The sequence below is a fragment of the Phocoena sinus genome, chromosome 3 (assembly GCF_008692025.1).
Source record: "Phocoena sinus isolate mPhoSin1 chromosome 3, mPhoSin1.pri, whole genome shotgun sequence".
In the NCBI taxonomy this organism is placed as follows: domain Eukaryota; kingdom Metazoa; phylum Chordata; class Mammalia; order Artiodactyla; family Phocoenidae; genus Phocoena; species Phocoena sinus.
The window spans coordinates 119930175-119949280 of NC_045765.1; the positions used below are offsets into that span (position 1 = coordinate 119930175).

Here is a 19106-nt window from a genome sequence, read left to right on the forward strand (position 1 = left end):
TCATCTCGTTCTCCCTTCTTCGGATTCTTCCAAGAAACAGAAGCCCCCAGCTGGTGGCACCTGCAGCAACCATGGTAGACGAGAGGAGCACTAACTGGCCTGTCCATGCCTCCCCTGCCACCCCTCCAGTGACACCCGAGGACCCAGTTTTCCCACCTGTGCCCAGCCCACGCCCACGGGACCAGCAAAGTGTTCACAGTTGTGCTCATCTCTGTTTTGCAGAGCCATTCCATGGAGTGCCTACACGAAACAGACCCGGTCCTACACAACAATTCAAAAATAAAACTCACGGATGCACAAGGCAGTTCATTAAACCATCACATTCACAAAAGCACCGGAACTGGTGTCTGTAGACTGTGAAAAAATTGCCATCTGGTACCAGCTTCTTCAGATTTTTTTCAATACTCTTCACAAAGTGAAGTGGAGAAAACAGAGAATAAAAAAGACAAATGGTCCTGCTCATCCTACAAAGTCAATGAAACTAAAAGGGTTTAGCAGTCAGTTGACTTTCCCGCACTTACAAGAGTCCCATGGAAAGGAGACGCAAATAAGTTCACTTGTATCCTTTTTTAGATTTCACAAATAAGTTATATACGATATTTGTCTTTCTCTGTCTGGCTTACTTCACTTAGCATGATAGTCTCTAGGTCCATCCATGTTGCTGCAAATAGCATTATTTCATTCCTTTTTATGGCTGAGTAATACTCCATTGTATATATGTACCACATCTTCTTTATCCATTCATCTGTAGATGGACACTTAGGTTGCTTCCATGTCCTGGCTATTGTAAATAGTGCTGCTATCACATTGGGGTGCATGCATCTTTTCGAATTATGTTTTTCTCCAGATATATGCCCAGGAGTGGGATTGCTGGGTCATATGGTAGCTCTATTTTTAGTATTTTAAGGAACCTCCATACTGTTCTTCATAGTGGCTGCACCAATTTACATTCCCACCAACAGTGCAGGAGGGTTCCCTTTTCTCCACAGACATAGAAAACAAACTTATGGTTACCAAAGGGGAGCAGTGGAGAGGGATAAATTAGGAATCTGGGATTAAAGTATACATACTACTATATATAAAATAGATAATCAACAAGGACCTACTGCATAGCACAGGGAACTATATACTCAATATCTTGTAATAATCTATAACAGAAGAGAAAGTAAAAAAAGAATATATATATATATATATATATATATATATAAAAACTGAATCATTTAACTGTACACCTGAAACTAACACAACATTGTAAACCAACTATATTTCAATAAAAATTTAAAAAAGGAAGACATTAAAAAAAGGAGGCACAAAATCATAGCATATTGCCATGTATTTGGTAAATGCTTATTATATCTGCCCCTCACCATGGCAACAAGTGGAGTGAGGGGGATTCAGACAGCTGTGGACACCCAGTAACCTTTCTAGCAACAGCAGGACAAATGGACAAGCTCTTGGCAAAAACTGGACTAGGTGACCATCATCCCCAATGCCCTCCTCCGCTAACGTATCCTCTACCTGTCCTTCCTACCGACTTTAGGACCACCACAGGTCCCATTCTTGCTAATAGAAATTTATCCCACTAAATGCCTATAAGCTATTATTCTTATTCTTGGGCAAGGTAGGTGAAGACAGTGAAAGTCCATGAAATTCATGACTTGCCCAAGGTCTCAAAGCTTCTATGTGCTGGGGGCAGGGATCAAGATTCAGGCACCATACTGCTAGTATTTTGGGGTCCCATAACTCAACTCCTCCAGGGCCAGTCAGGTAACAGGAATGAAAGGAGCCAGCCAGGTGGGGTCTGCAGTACACTGGGGAATGGGAGCCCCATAGAAAAAGGGCAGCAGTGGCCCAGCTCTAGGCAAGACTAGAATCACACCATGAGAGAATACAGACTCACAGAAGGCCTCTTGTTTTTACAAAGCAGCCCCCAAAGTCCCCAATTAAAACTCTCTTGCTGCTTCAAAGCACCTTTAATGACAATAGTTAATTGATTTTATGAAGTATCTGCTATATACCAAGTGCTGTTATAGGTGTCAGGGAGATGGAAGTAGCAAAATAGGCAGGCCTCCATTCCGTGGGGCTTACATTGAACTCTCTCTTTCATTAAAGAGACTTAGCCTCTTCAGCATGTCATCTGCCGTGACTTTGAGATTACTTTCTCTGCCCCTCACCATAGCCAGGTACAGTTGCTAATATACTCTGAGGTTTACCTTTCTATAATAATGCCTTTCTACTCTCTCCTTGAACTTTTATTTACAATTAATACCTGGTCAGTTTTTACATTTTGAAGGTTATAATTTAATACTTATGGCAGCATCAAAATGCATGCCCTATCTCTCAAGGTGTCAGCACCAATCCCAAAGCATACATCCTACGTAAGAGTGTGCCATGTTGAGGGCACAGGTAAAAACATCAGACCAGGCTGGAGTCCCAGGGAGTCACATTCATTCCATCCATACACACTTAGGAAGCCTCTACTATGTGTGTCAGGCACTATTTTAGGCTTTGTGGATACATGTGTGAAGAAAAAAAAAAAATCCTTGTCCTCGTGAAGTTTATGGCACAATGGCAATAGTCTTCTCTGAGACTAGTACTGAATCCTACCAGCTGTGTGGTGTGTGTGATTTCAGTCCCAGCTGAAACAGGGAGATGGGGATTTGGGAGGGGAAAGGAGAAGAAATGGAATAGCCACTCCACTGCTACCTCTGGCCTAGCTGTGTGTCCACCATCTCGAGACTCCAGAAACCAAATGGGGAACAAAAGGATGGATTAAGTAAAAGAGAAGGAGCGCAGGAAGTGCAGCAGATGCTCTAAGGGTTGCCATCCACTCAGAAGTTGGGGCATGTGATGAAAATGCAAAGGAACATTGCTGTATCAACAGCAATGTGGTCCCTGAGGAACGGTAGCCAGCCTCCAGCTATTTACTGGTCCCTACTGAGGGCGAGGCCTGCCAGGTGCCAAGAAAGATCCTGAGAATGTAAAATGAGAGAGCTTCCTTTGGAATTTTGCTACCTAATGATCACAGTCCAGACTATGAGCTGGCCTGGATCACATCCACATTACTCACGAAGCACTGATTTCATCATTATATGAAACAGCCACTAAATGGAAGTAAACGTATTCAGTACTGGGGATTGTGGAAATTCTGAGTGGCTATCGTTGCCTCAGAAGGGAGAAAGGGAAGGCATACATAAATTCCACTCAAGGTTTTTAGGATGTTTTCTATCACATTGATATGGATAAATGGATATTCGGGCCATGTTTTTTTTTTTTTTTTTAAGCTTGTGGACAAACTGTGTTTTGCCTTTCTTTCTCCAGCCCTGCTGCAAGACAAGAATGTCACAATTTCAGGATGAAAGGGCATTTGGGAATAATGTGGTTGAATTCTCTGTTCTACAACTTTCCAGGTAAATGGGAACTTGGCCTTCCTGGGAGATTTCCAGTGGTGTGAAACTGATGGTCTGATGATCCGGCCCATTCTACACTCTGAAAGCTTTCTTAGAAAATTCTTCCCCTCCTACGCAGCCAAAATGAGCCTTGCTGTAGCCCCTGTAGCCCCCCTGTATCAGTGTAAGGTTACACTCCTGAGACATACTCAACTCAATTTACATTTCATTTAGCAGCTGAGCTGCCCCAGAAGCTACAGATCTCTCATTTCAGGGCAACTCTCAGGAAGCCCATGGAGACAGAGGGTAGGAGGGTAACTCCCATCCCAGCACAGCCTGCCTCCAGGGCTTCACCATGAAAGGAACAGAATATTCCACTGCCGCATTTAGAAACTCTGTGTGTCAGCACCTCAAAAGGGCACAGACACTGTCAATGCTCACCACCATCACTCTCCCCGGACCTTCAACCCCCACTCATAAAAAAGGAGCAAGAAGAACTCTGATCCATCACAATCAATGGAAGAAAAAATATTCTATGCAGGGATGCAATAAATGCTTTTCTGTGGTAATAGCATGAACCTATTTGGAATCTCTACCATGCACATTTGACCATCATCTGGGGGCACACTGTTGGAGACACCCAACTCCAGGCGGCCAACCAGCTATCTCTACCTAGAGATGTCTCAGTGTGGTCAAGACCAAACTCATCATTTCTACAATTTTCCTCCCTCTCCAACTCCCTCTCTTGGGTTCTGCTCAGTTAATGCTAGAAATCGGAGTGTCAATCGTTCATTCAAAACTATCCACTGAACACCTACTGTGTGCACCTTTCTTTCAACCTCTGTAACAAAGATTGTTATCTATTTACCAAACTCATTTCCTCTGTTTTCTGGACACAGGGCAGCTGTATTTTCCAGCCTTCCTTGTCCTTAGGTGTAGTAGAATACTAAATTCTAGGCAGTGGAATGGGAGTGAAAGTAATGCATGCCACTCTCAGGTCTGGCAATGCACCATCTCTCATGCTCTTTCCCTTTTCCACCAGCTGCAATGATGGCCAGGGCAACCTTAAAGGCCATGTGTTGAAGACCCTCCTACCCCAGATCCCTGAATGACCGGGTGGAGTGGATCCTCTTCTCCACACTCTTGTTCTGTGAGTGAGAAACACAATTCCATTGTATCTGAGCCAACTGTACGGTGGCTGATTTGCAAGCAGCACTGTTATCAATACATCTTCTGTTTCCAATTCACTCATTCATTCATCCTTTAATAAACATTTTGCAAACACTCAACTACATTCCAGGCATTGAGAAAGGCACTGGGGAAATAAAAATGACTAAAGGAGGTCACAGAGTCTACATAAACTGGATAATTTAAACCCCATATAAATGATCCCATGGCAATGTGTCTGTCTTAAGTTAGTCACAGTGGAAAGATCTGCGACTTCATTTTGAATCCTAGGCTAGTTACGCCTCTTAAATATCTAAATGTGTTAGCATCTTCATCTATAAACAGAAGCAATATTCCGTCCTGTCTAGTGTCAGGTGGATTAAATTGAAAGAAATAGGAAGCTTTCTGTCAGCTATCAAGTTCTCTGCAATTTTTAGTTTAATTCACTGCAATTGTCCTAATCCAGGACCTGTTATTCATGAAATATCGTACCAGCGTCCTCATTGGAGTTTCTACCTAAAATCCTATCTATACCTAAAGAATAGATTGGTAAAGGTAAATTTTCCCAGTCTGAGCTTGGATCGGTCATTTCCTTTTTCAAAAAATAATCTTCCAATACTCTGGAATGCTTACAAAATGCAAGTCAAACTTTTTAGCTCCGTATCCAAGGCCCTACATAGCATGGTCTCAAATTAATGTATAAGTCCTTATCAAACTCTGTACAAGTTCATGCTTTTCTTCTACCTCACCCACCCTATCTTCTAGCCATACACACCATTTCTACAATGTGCCACACTCTCTCACCTCCTTGCCTTTGTTTTATTCTTTGTCCGGTTTTGTTCTTTACAACCATCTCTCCCCATTGAAACCCCCATTTTTCATGGTTCAGCTCCAATATCACCAGTTCTAAAAACATCTCTCTCCAAAAACAGTTTTCAGAACCTCATCCTCCTCTGCACTACCACATCATTTACTCTGAGTCTCTCTTCTCCATTACTGATAACACCTTTATTTCGAATAGCCTATTGTCTTTGGGAAGGAAAAAGAAGAGGAAACATGAGCATTTAATAAAGTCATGTTACACTGAAGAAAAAAGTTCAGAAGACAGTCCAATTACTTGTGGTTGGACTACCAAAAATAGACTAGCTACAAGAGTGATGAAATTCTCTGGATTGTCAGAAAACTCTTCCTATGCTTTAGGATCTATTATATTCAGGGGACGCTTTATAAAAGCTATTAGTGGAACCTTCATGTTGAAAGTCACTTTTAAAATAATAAACATAATCCCATCGGCAGAAGAGTAGAACCAAAGTTCAAAGTCGTTCGTTCATTTCCCTAGTCAATTCTTCAGATTTTGGTTCAGTCTTATTTTAGAAAAATGAGAGAAACAAATTTGTTAAATTGTCCACTGACACATAAGCATAAAGCTTGTAAGTGAGTAATTTTAAGGAACTGGTCATGCATGGCAAGTTTTTCATCCATTTGCATATATGAAATAAAAAGTATTCATTAATTAAAAAGTCATTTAAATCACTCTTTCCATCAACTGAGAGTTTGCTTCTACTTTCTCATTTAGGACTAAAAAAGGGTGAGGGGAAGCTGGATACTCTGTATTTTTTCTGATTAGATACAGGGAGACCAACTCTACCCACAGACACTAAATTCACAAAAATCCTAACAGAGCGTATGTACTATACATACAATACTAACAGCATTTTCTCTTATGTACTCTTGTAACAAACTAGGCTAAAATGCAAGTATAGTTCCTTGAAGATATTTCTCTAGAGAACAGAGAAGAATGAATTTATATCAGCCTATGAGTGAGAGGGTGGGGTATGTAACTGGGAATTCTAAAAAAGATTTTAAAATACTGATGGTTTTAGACAATTCAAGTACTTTGTCCTGTAAATAACAGGATATAAAATAATTTGTGGCAACAGATATGATACTGTAACGTGAATCAGAAAATGTTTCTTAGAAATTGTCATAAACAGGTATCATAAAAGATGGATCAAAATTCATGAAATTCAATGCAGACCATTTCCTAAGGAAAGCCACATGTAATACACACACAGGAATCAAACAACTAATCAATCACTGGACATTAAGTGAAACATTGAGATATGCTCAATGGCACAAGCATAGTACATTTTCTCAGTGTAAGTCATCAAGTAAACAGCTCAACAAGTTTCCTTACTTTATGTTAACACTAAGAAAACAGTTAAGAAAAAACTGCTTATTGCGTATTGTGATCCAAAGTGTTCAAATACTCGTGGTGGGATCTGGGGGAAGGGAAGGGAAGACAAAGCAGCCCCGGGCAGGCACTGGAGCGCGCTTACCTCCAGAAGTGAAAAGCGAAGAGAGGACTACAGGGACTGCCTGGACTGGATGGGGTTGGACTCAGGCTCCTTGGAGTGAGACTGAAAGTTAAAATAATGTCATTCCAAGTGGGAGAAATGATGGCAGTAAAAATAGCACAGCTCATTGAAGGGACTGTGTTCCCTTTAGGCGAGAATGATCACGGCTTGCCTATCAGTACCACTAGGTAATCATCTGATCACGTGCCCCTTTTTAGCTCTAAAACAGAGAACAAGCACAAGGCTTCCTGCTGAAATTTACATTCTCAAAACTACTGCTGCCATTTTTCTTTGTGCCTTTTCTTTGTCACGGAGCAACTTGGCAGATATGTTCGACATGTGATTGTTTGCAAAGTCAAGTCAGTGCTGTTTTTTATACTGAGTATATTCGATTTCTGATTAAGAGCCAATGGTGAATCTGTAGCAGAACTCTAGGGAAGTAGTTATCAGAACAGAAATGAAAATTCAGGTTAAATACTGTCGTTTTTAAAAAGCAAAGCAACGAACCTTTCCATACTTTTAAGCGCTTTGCACTGAAAAATATCCAGCAACATTTTGTCCAACTCTCATGGTAAAAAGTGTTCTTATGCTTATATTCATAATAAGTAACTTCAAAATTTCTCACATATGGTTGTAAAGTGTTTTACTCTCCAAAGAGGTTTTTGCAAGTTCATCTATCGAGGGACCATTATAATTTCTACTCCCAACAACCCATCCAAACCACCAAGCATATTCACCAGCCAATTCTCAAATATTCAGCATGGGGTGGTGAGCTTACAGTCCCTTTATCTTTTTTCCTTTTGGCCTCAAGGCTCTTCTCTTTTAGGGACGAAAGGAAACAAATTTGTCAGATATCTTACTTGCAACAATTTTGCCAACAGATCTATCAAAATATGAAGTTAATACTAGCCAATTTTAATTATTTTCACATGGCAAAGTCAAAATAAGAATTAGCTAAGGGTTCTAGTACCAACTCTTAGGCTGAAGTGAGCCCTGGAAACTCCTGCTATATTGCAATGAGTTTCTTAACATTCTTCTGCCCCTCCTTTGGTCCATGACTCTACATCGTAACCACATTTTCTTACCTTAGGCAAAGGTAATTGGATACCTTTGCAAAGGTATATTGGCTAATTCAAGCTGGTTGTGCCCTTCTCTGAACAGAGAAGTGGCAACAGTGGCTAGAATCAGATTTAGGCTTCCCAAATTCTTAATGGCATCCTTGTTTCCCATTATGTGGATAATTGAGACTTGGCTGTGTTTGTTTTAAACCAAAATGTAAATCATTGCTCACAATGCTCCAATTTGTTTAATAAAATGTTTTAATAGAGTAACATTTTATATCTGTTTCATATCTTCTAAAACCATTCTCTGGTTTGGTACCAGTACTCGGCAAACTAAGGAATTGGCTTCCTTATACATTCAGAGCACGTTCAAAAAGCGGCTGCTCTTAAGCATACTGTACTCTAACTTAGCAGCTCATTGGAAAGCCCTCCTGAATGCCCACTGATACAGCCATCGTTTAGTCTAAGTACAGTCTTATCTGTTCCTTCTGGTCCTAAAATAGGCACGCAAAGGCACTGAAGCCACTCCATGCCTCCAAGCTGAGATACATTATCACGTGTGCTATGAAGTATCTGTGAACCTAATTCTATACTAAAATTGAAAAAAGGAAGAAAAAAAAAAGACCCAGTTTCTCATAAATCAGAAATCCATGCATAGGCTATCTACTTGTCAGAAATTTTGGAATAAATTAATAATCCATTAATTTCTGAAATACTTATATATTTGCTGTCTCACATCCAGGATTCCACTTTCTGAAACAGGAATCAGAAACTGCCTCATGTTATTGATAAATCAGATGGAAAATTCTGAATTGCCTCTACAGGGTATAAAATATGCTAAGGTAAGAGTTTGTGCTGCAGTACCTATGGAATAAACTCTCCTGAAGGAAACCAGAAACATCTCATGAGACAACACAGAGAAGCTGTTCTGCAGAGTTAGTCTGTTAAAAGGTCCCCAAATAAATAAAATTAGATACACTAAATGTGCTCTTAATAAAATCAGTGATAAGACTTTCCATTATAACCATTCTCTGCAGTGTCAAGAAACTGAATTTACTCAAAGACTGCAGAATTAGCTTTCTCCATGAATGAATGTAAAATCAGCTATGTCTACCTAAGAGTAGTTTTACATTGCAAGGTAAACAAAACGTTCAAAGTGAATTTCACGCTAACACGACAATGACATTGAAGAGTGATACTCTAATTCAATCTACTGTCTCAAGCTCCTCAGGTAAAGGATAAACTATTTCAGAGCACAGTAACATGTACCAGGGTAGAGCCTAGACTGAGGGGGTGTGGCCTGGGATGAAAACAAAGTGCACGGAACCCCCTGTGCTGAGCTGACCTGTATGTCTTGCATCATCATAAAATTTGTGGCACACCTCAGTCTTTCAAATTATAGATGGAACAATGAATACAACTGAGTTTGTATTTTACAGAGCAACTTTGAAGCATCTCCTGTTAACGTGGATGAGATACCAAAAACGAAAGAAAGAAAAGGTGTAATGTGAAATGGTATATACCAAGGCCAAAGAAGACAGCAAGGAAGCAGCACGATCAGAAATAGAGGTCAAAGTGAAGCTGGGGGTTAAAGCTAAGTTCCTGGGCCTGGCACACAGAGCCATGGGCATCTGAGCTGCACATTTCCAGAATGCTAGAGAGATGAGGGTTAAGTAGAAAAATTCACACATGCCACTAAAATATTCCACATAGGTGAGGAGGGCTGAATGCCAGGGTGGAGATGGGACAAAAGTAGGCAATGGGTAAATACTCTTTGTATCTCTATTATATAAAAAGCCACATCTAGCAAGAGGGTTGTAGGAGCCCTCTAACTTTTATAAGTGATCACTTGTCAGTAAAAATCAGTGTATAATTTTAGAGCAAGAACTGATTAAGAAAGTGCTTACATCCCTTCAGAAATGTCATGTTTTTATTCACTTAGTAACCAAGGAAACAGTTTCCCTTGTATTACGCACCTACAGGGTTCAAGAGGAAAAGTTACCCCTCAGAACTGGGTACAGGTCTCCCCTGCAGTCTCCTCCTGGAAGGAGTCCAGTATGAGATGATTTGGGTTGCACAGATTTCAACGAAAATGTAATTTTGTATCTGTACTGCAAGTTAGAAGACATATTTGTATTTTTCTACCAGATTTCTATTGTACTGCTAATTATTTTAAGTGTGCCAGCACAGACTAACTCATAGCTGCTGCATCTTTGACAAACAGATTTAAAATAAAAATTTGCTGACACTTCCTTCATCACAGATGTTTAACTTCTCCACAAATTAGATGTGGGCATTTTACGTGGCTGCATCAAATCAGAAGGCAGTCAGATGCGTTTATGGGTTAAAAAAAAAAACAACAAAAAAAACCCAGCTAAGCAAACACAGAGCTCAACTAGGTAAACACACTGCATGCGGTGGATGGAGACTCTGCAGAGAGGATGCAAAATGTACTACAGTTCATTACTATTCTGTTGCACAGATAAAACATGGATCACATCTAATGAGTGTCACAAATAACCCTTCTTTTGCACTCTGATCCATTGTAATGTCTTCTGTTATTCAAGACAGACAGAGGCCCTTCTTTAGAACAAGGCAGCATTGGGGATAAACAAACAGTAAATGAGAAGAAAAAAAAAGACAGACACACCACAGGCCTGCTGATACATTCTTTCACAATGAGCTGTTAAGATGTTTCCAGCACTGAGGTTTAGTAACTTTAAATATGCAGCAGCTCTTTTCCTCTGACTGCAACGCAAAATGCTAGGTCTGGGCTTCCGCATCAGCTGAAATCAAATGCTATACATTTAAGACATGTTCCTTCCAGCTCACACTGCAGTGCTCTGAAGCTGTCAGTACAAACAAATGCTAAATAGCTACTGGTCGCAGGAAAGCGAGTGCCATGCAGAAAGCATTAAAATATTAAAGAGAGACAATACTTACTCCAAGGTCAGCCCCGGAATCTGTAGCCTTTCCCGCTGGGCTTTCATGGTTGTTATATGTTACCACACTCTATTGTAACCATGACACATATTCCCTGCTAGCGTCCCGGTGATGACAGAGAGCCGAAACGAACCTCTAGAAAGGGTTGGACTAACAATCTCTCGAGGGGGAGGGGAATCCTGCAAGTTTGGGTCTTTCCACCTCCAGTGGTAATCAAGGGATGTCAGCCGCTTTCCTCAGGTTAACGGCAGTGCACACTGCACTGATTTCGTTAAGGGAATGAGGCTTTCGGCTCTGCATATCAAGTAATTGGTTTCTGGGGTTTTTTGTTTTTTGTTTTTTTTTTAAGAAAGTCGCTCCTCTCACAGACCCAGTTTTCACCTCAGTGAAATGAAAAGTCCTTTTCACCATGCAGACTGGAAAAAATAATAACAAAGCAATGGTATCATACTTTTAAAAGAGTTTATCTCAGCAGACCTCAACTATTCCCCACCTCCCGGGGATGTTCCTGAATAGAATGTGACCACCCTGAGCAAGTTCTGCTTATTCTTTCCTTGGTGGAGTTAACAAAATCAGTCATGTTCCACAAGAAAGACACGGGGATCGGTGCCCGATGAAAATAAATAGATTTTTTTTTTCTATATATGGCAATCATCAGAAAGAGGAATAAACTAACTGCTTTAATTTGGGGGAAGCTGAACTCTGCTGTGAGGCAAAGACTTGTGTGAACAGGCAAAACCCAACAATGGGAAAATACCAACTGGATACACAAGAGATTGGAGCTTGTATTTTTATTTTGGAAAGCTGATTTTTAAGAATGTCACAGTGATACATACATACGTTAACGAGCAATCAAATACAAATAAGGAAAGGGAGAACATACATTCTGGAAGACTGAAAGCTTCATCCTGTATTTATACAACGAACACAATTTTTCACAGTATTCATAACTTGGAACTCAGTGTACTTCCACTGTTGTGTATGAAGAACGCATCTGACTCACTTCCTCTAATGTATTTTAAAATGTTTTTAAAATTTGGCAACCACTGGTTTGTTGAGAAGAAATACTAGAACAAATTGGGATTTTATTTTAGCAAGATTTCTCATTTTCAAGCACTGCGAGTCTACCCACACATAGCCAAGCTGTGGTGAAACTGTGTTCAAGTGGTTACATTTAAAAGGCCACGAAGTCAAACTCCATCTTTTCACAGATGACGAAGCTGAGGGCGCACAGTTGGTGGCAGTGCCGGAATTAGATTCGGGTGTGTTTACTCCTATCCCAGGGGCTGTCATATGCAGGGATGCCGTGTGCAGTAGTTCAGGTTGTGCCCTGCACAAGGGTGCTGGGCAGGGAGGGAAGTCAGGGCTGAAATCCAGCCTGCTTCCCACTTTGCCAAGCTTGAACTAATGCTCTGTGCTGCTTCCACCCTATTATTTCTCATTTTCACAAAGTCACCCTCAGCTCTGCACCATCTAGAGGGTCACCTGTTTCTAAACCTACAAAGGTGCATGTGGGCCAGAGGAGGTTCACGTGATCTTCCCATACCCTTTCTCTATATCTTAACCTGCCAATATGCTCTGGGGCATTTGTTAATGTTACTTCTCCTTCTGTGTGAGCTCACAAAACTAACCAACCTTCCTCCCTGTTAGAGGCAACAAATCCACACCGGGAACACAGTCATTGGTTAGTGACCATAGGGAGGCAGACAGAATGTAAACAAATACCTGTAATTAGCATAAAAGCATAACAATACGAAATAATAAAGATACAATGGAATACAAAAGAGGAGGGATCATCTTTGCTCCCCATTCTACCCTCCCCCCCAAATAAGCTTCTTTGCTAAAATACCCTGAATCTCACCATTCTTTCCACCCAAATCACAGTGATCCAAGATGTACCACGTCCTGACTAGATTACTGTAATTTCCTTCTGGACTCTCTACTTCTTTCCTGCTACCCTCCTACCCTTTGTTGGCCACACAAACTCCAAAATGATCATTTCCACAATATATCACTCCTCCGTTCAAAATCTTCCACTACCTTCCCTCTTATTCCAAATAAAAGCCAAAAATCTAGCAAACTTGGCCAAAAAAATGGGACAACTGAGCATCAATAGGATTGACAATAGCAATATATTAAAATGTATCCAAAGTTTGAAATCATGAGTTCAAGAAGGTGAGAAAGGGAGGAAAAAAGGAAGGAAGCCAGCCAGCCAGCCAGGGTCACCTTTGGAAGATGCTGGAAAACTACCCAATTAATTTTGAAAACTGGTAAAGGAAAAAAAGCAAGCACTTATCCTGCTTTCCCTATAAATTCCACCTCATAGATGGGAAATGATTCTCTTCATAGACATATTCCAAGTGGTAAATAAAGAAGGGGTGACAAAATGAGATTAGCACCATTTTTCAAACCCTAAGCCATCAACAGATCGCGGCCATAACCAACAATGACTGCTGACATCACAAAGAGACAGCTGGGTATTATATGCTGCTTGATGCAACTCCTATGAAGTAGTTTCACCAAAAAAAGCCACATCACCCCGGACACAACCAAGCCTCTACATCAAAATATCATTTTATAGGAAAGAGAGTGACAAAGGAACATGTTAATATCACAGAAAAACGATCAGCAAAAGCTAGACTGTGAAAACCAGAACAAATGATCTGATTTCTTAAACATTTTCAAAGCAGGAGGGAAAAAAAAAAAAGATGGAAAGAGAACCTCAATATTAAAAAAGACTTAAGAGATACATTGACTAATTACAACATAAAAACTTTTTTTGGAGTCCTGATATCAAACACATAATCAAACATTTAGAAATAATCAGTATAATAGACATATACACACAAACACACAAATACATACACACACACTGGGTATTTGTTAATAGTAATCAATTATTTTAAGAATAACATTGGGATCAGGATCATTTTTAATTCCTTACCTTCCAGATATATACCCCAAAATATTCACAGATAAAATAATATGTCTAGGCTTTGCTTCAAATCAATCTGGAGAGGGATTATAAGATATATTGCGTTGGCCAAAGAGTTCGGGTTTTTCCACAGGTTTTTTTCCCGAACGTTTTGGCCAACCCAATACTATATATAAAAGAAAACTAGCCCTGAGTTACTATTTAGTAAGTCTGGGTGATCGGTAGATAGGGGGTTCTATACTCTTCTGTCTAGTACATGTTTGAAATTTTCTGTAATAAAAAGTTGAAGAAGAGGTCTTACCAGGCCTGAAAAGCTCCATGTGACATGTACAGGCCCACCTCCCCGGCCTCTTCCCCTACAACTCCTGCTCTCACTCCTGGCTGTTCTTCACATACACCAAGCACACCCCTACCCCAGGGCTTTCGCATTTACTGCTTCCTCTGCCTGAAACTCTTTTCCCCTGAGGCATCCAAACATCCTCCCTATGTGAAATTGCAAGGCTTCCCCACACCTAGTGCTTCCTTATCATCCTAATGTCTTTCTCTCCTCCGCACTTATCATCAACTGGACATATTTTATATTCATTTTTTGATCATCTGTCTTTCCCTATGAGAGGAGGCTCCAAGAAGGTAACTGGGTCGTTTGTACCTCCAGTGCCAAGAACGGCTCACACAGGTATCCCATACCTATACCTCAGAGAGTGGCCTCCAAGAAACTGGAAGATCAGGACATGTTCAGATACCACATGAAGACCCAGAAAGGCCCCCACTGGCTGGAAGGCACACACCAAGGCCCAGCTGCTCACATGTGCGTGCAGAGAAAACCAAGGTCACACTAGACTAGGGGGCTGCATTCTGACGGGAGATGAGTATTTGGGGAAGACACTGGTTTAAACTACTCTGGCATCACTAAGAAGACATACACACTGGCTGGAGTTAAGCAGCCTTCTCTTCTTATGTACGGGAAAGGAAACCACGCAGCCACATTAATGGTGGCAACACATATGGGTTTTGAACAAATCCAGTGGCGTGGCTTAAGGCAGGGTTCTTCTATGTATTCCCTAGAGCAGTAGTTCTCAACTAGGGTTGGCAATGTTTGGAGACAGTTTTGGTTGTCACACCTGGGCAGAGGCCAGGGACGTTGCTGAGCACCATGCCATGCAGGAGACAGCCCTACAATGAAGAATTACCCAACCCCAAATCAACAGTGCTGATCTATGGACTTCCCTGGTGGCGCAGTGGTTATGAATCCGGCCGCCAATGCAGGGGACACGGGTTCGATCCCTGGTCCGGGAAGATCCCACATGCCGCGGAGCAACTAAGCCCGTGCACCACAGCTACTGAAGCCCGTGCGCCTAGAGCCCGTGCTCCGCAACAAGAGAAGCCACCACAATGAGAAGCCACAGCAATGAAGACTAGCCCCCGTTTGCCACAACTAGAGAAAGCCCACGTGTAGCAACAAAGACCCAACACAGCCAAAAATAAATAAATAAGCTTATAAAAAACTAATTTGCAAAACCTCTATTAGAAAAAATTAAAAACAGTGCTGCTCTAGGAATCCTGCAGTAAAGGCAAGCATCAATTTCTGCAGGACCCTCAGCATCATTAACCAGTTTCAAACATTTTGGTTCTCATTTCACTGCACTCAGCTTAGGGGAAAATAAAAAAGCAGTCTTATTGTTTCACTTCTCAGTCGATATTTCCTCTCTCAGCAATATTACTAACCTAAGCGTAGGCAATGTTCTGTTTTCAGGGGGGAAGGGCTTTTTTTACCAAAGCCCCAGAAGCTCCTGTAATCACAGAAACCTAATTACCAGGGTCTCCATGCCACACCCAAGCAGTAACCTAGATACGGAAATCTGCAAAGCAAGACATCCCAAACTACAGCCAAATGAGCTCCACCTTGATTCCGAGGCCATGGATAAAAGGGTGTCTCACACGTCTGGCCGGGTACATTGACCTGAGGCACGTAGGCAGATAGGATTTACACATAAGGGTTTGACTTCTTAGACGAAATTCAAGGGGCAGATCTCCCCAATCCAATATTTTCTGATATTTTGTCTCTCTAGATTCAAGAAAGATACAAAACCTTAAGGTAAGAGTGAAAATGAGTATCACCCTGCCTGAATGTTCAATTATTTATATATTCTTAAAAGGTGAGCATGGTTGAGGAAAACGTTCAAAAAAGGTGTGTATGTGTGTCTGCTCTCTTCTTTTACAACTCACATAACCCAGTAATAGTTAGACCATATTATTAACATTTTCACTCTCTCAATAGCTGATATAATTCATAATCATTTTACTGTATACCTGAAACACTGCAAACCAACTATACTTCAAAAAAAATTTTTTTTAATAAAAACAAAATTTTATTTAGCAGTCCCTGTTCTAGGTATGAGAGATACAGCAGTGAATGAGATGGAAAGATACATCTGTGGAGTCCATTTGAGTTGGGGAAACTAAATAAAGACATAACTAAGATCATTTCTGATAAGGACGGGTATTGTGTAGGGGCCACCACAGGTGATAGGACAATCAGTGACTCAGGGAGTAGACAGTGCTTTTAGATTGGGACCAGAAGGACTCAGTGATGTGCAAGCTTCATTTGCAGAATGAAAAGGAACCAGCTCATGAAGAGTCGGGAAAAAAGTACCCCAGACAGAGGGAACAGCAATTGCAAAGTCTCTGAATCTGGGACAGGCTGGCTCATTTAATGGCCTTAAAGAAAGTCATGTGTCTGACTGTAGTAACGCAACAAACATTTGTTAAGCATTTATGTAATGCATGGCATCGTGTGGGATGTAAGGATGAATCGTATAAAAGTTTGATTCTTAAGGATTTTATCATTTGGCAAAACAGGAAGAAGGACAGAATAAAAGTTAAAGGAGGAATCTGTTCTATCTGCCGTGGAGATAAAGAACCAGGTTTCGATTTTAGTGATATGTTTAATAATGGGTATTGGTTGTTCAAGCAGGCCTTTTTGAGAAGCCAGTCAATGACCTCTAAGGATTGTCCATCACTTCACAAAGCAGGTATCCTGAGGCTGTCCACGTGTGTTCATTCACTGAAGGACATACCTCAACTGCTTCCTATGGGCAAGACATTAGAGAAGCAAGATGACTAAGCTAGGACCCCTCCTAGTGCGGCATGATGAGGAAAGGTCAGGGCAGAAGCATCTTCTTCTCTTTCTCCCCTCCTTGTCTCCTGCTCTCTCCTGTTCCTCTTCCTTCCCCAAACAAAATGAGATCCTTTCTTGACAGAGGCTTATCACCGTCATCTACATAGTTTGCTAAAGATAGCCTAAGACATATAAGGTACCAAATTAACCCCTGGTACACCTTTTCTCAAGAAAGTACTGGGGGATATGCTAAACGATGAAGTAAACCATTTAAGAGAAATGCATAAGATCAAGGAAAGGACAGTGCATGGAGAGAAGTGAAGGGAATTACCAGGATGAGCGTAGTGATGGTAAAAGAAAATCCCAAGAAAACAGCCATGCAGCAGACCTACAGAGCACACAGATCGATCTGCAACGGAAAGATGGAGGTGTCCATCGATGGCTGAACAGATAAACCAAATATGATATACGCATGAAATGGAATGCTATTCAGCCTGAAAAGGGAAGGACATTTTGACATATGCTGTAACATGGGTGACCCCTGAAGGTATGTTAAGTGACATAAGTCAGCCTCAAAAGGATAAATGTTATATAATTCCACTTATATGGGGTACCTTGAATAGTCAGATTCCTAGAGACAGAAAGTAGAATGGTGGTTGCCAGGGCTTGGGAGAGGGGAGAATGGGGAGTTAGTGTTTAATGGGTATGGAATTTCAGTCTGGAAAGATGAAAAGGTTCTGTGGAGGTAAGGTGGTGATAGTTGCACAGCAATGTGAAGGCACTCAATGCCACAGAACAGTACACTTAAAAACATGGTAAATTTTGTTATGTATATTTTACAATTAAAAAAACAAAAGAGAAGAAAAAAAATGTATACCTATCCTATGACTCTACTTATAGGAAGTTCAAAATCAGGCCAAACCAATCTATACTTTTAGAAGTCAAGATAGCGGTTATGGAGGTAGTGACAGGAAGTACGAAGAGGGCTCCTGAGGGACAAATAATGTTCTGTTTCTTGACCTAAGTGCTGGTTATATTGATACACACAGTTTGTGAAAATTCCTCAAACCTGTGAATCTGGGGATTCCTCTAAGTCTCAAGCTGCATTTCTCATAAAAGCAAAGAATCTATTTTAGAGGTTTTACAGCTTTCTCACACGCTTCTCAAATATACTCCCTCTTGTTAAAAACTTATTTATACTCTACATCATTCCACGCAGGATTTGGGGCAACATGTAAGAGTACACACATACACTACTCACTATTTGCTAAATTAATAAATGAAGCAAAGTAAAAAAGCAAAAGTACACACACATACACAAAGGTCCAAGTACATTAAGTCAGAACCAAAGAGAATAGAAAACTAGAAAATGGAATAAAGGGACAAATCCACAGGAAAATACAAACCCAAATATTCAGAAAATACAGAATGCTAAAGTAAAGGGGCAAACTTTATGGGGGTATCTGGGACCAAAATAATTATTCACTCAGCATTATATAGTTAGTAAGTCAGATTTTTCTGACCCCACCTACTTTGTTCTTTTTATTAAAGTACACTACACTTTTCCAGATCATAAAGTATAAGCATTGACATTTACTTGACAAAATGATTCCAGGAGCGTTTTTCTAGGTAAGATATTCAGCATACTTAATTCACCAAAAATTGATTTTCAGTAGCATTTTGGAAAACATATTGCATAAAACCAGATATATTCTGGATACGTAACCCAAAAGGTAAGCTAGTAAACTCTATTTTTGGACAGGTAAACTGTCAAAAATGGCCAACAAACAAAAATTAAATTAAATGACGCAGGGCTTGGGAAGAATCTTCACAAACTACAAAGCACTTTCTAGAGGTGACAACTGATAGCAGACCTCTTCTGTCTCCACACTCAGCAACACCATAGTCATCTCCTGTTTGGATGGATTATCGGGGCAAAGACTATATCGCACCATCCTTACTATTTTCTATTTTTGTTAACTGCTGACCCATTAACAGCCACACCATCATCTTTCAAGAGCTCAACCCACATTAGCAGAGTTCCTCATTAGAGAAAATCCCTCTTCAGGAGGTTATCCTAATGATGTCTAATTTTTTAATATATTTAAAATTTTCTTCGCACTGTGAATTACACAA

At 40.6% G+C, this 19106-nt stretch overlaps 1 protein-coding gene across 1 annotated transcript in view; it reads right to left on the bottom strand.

Moving 5' to 3' along the window:
• MAST4 (microtubule associated serine/threonine kinase family member 4) overlaps nt 1-19106 on the bottom strand; it is a 572191-nt gene that overhangs the window by 194003 nt on the left and 359082 nt on the right.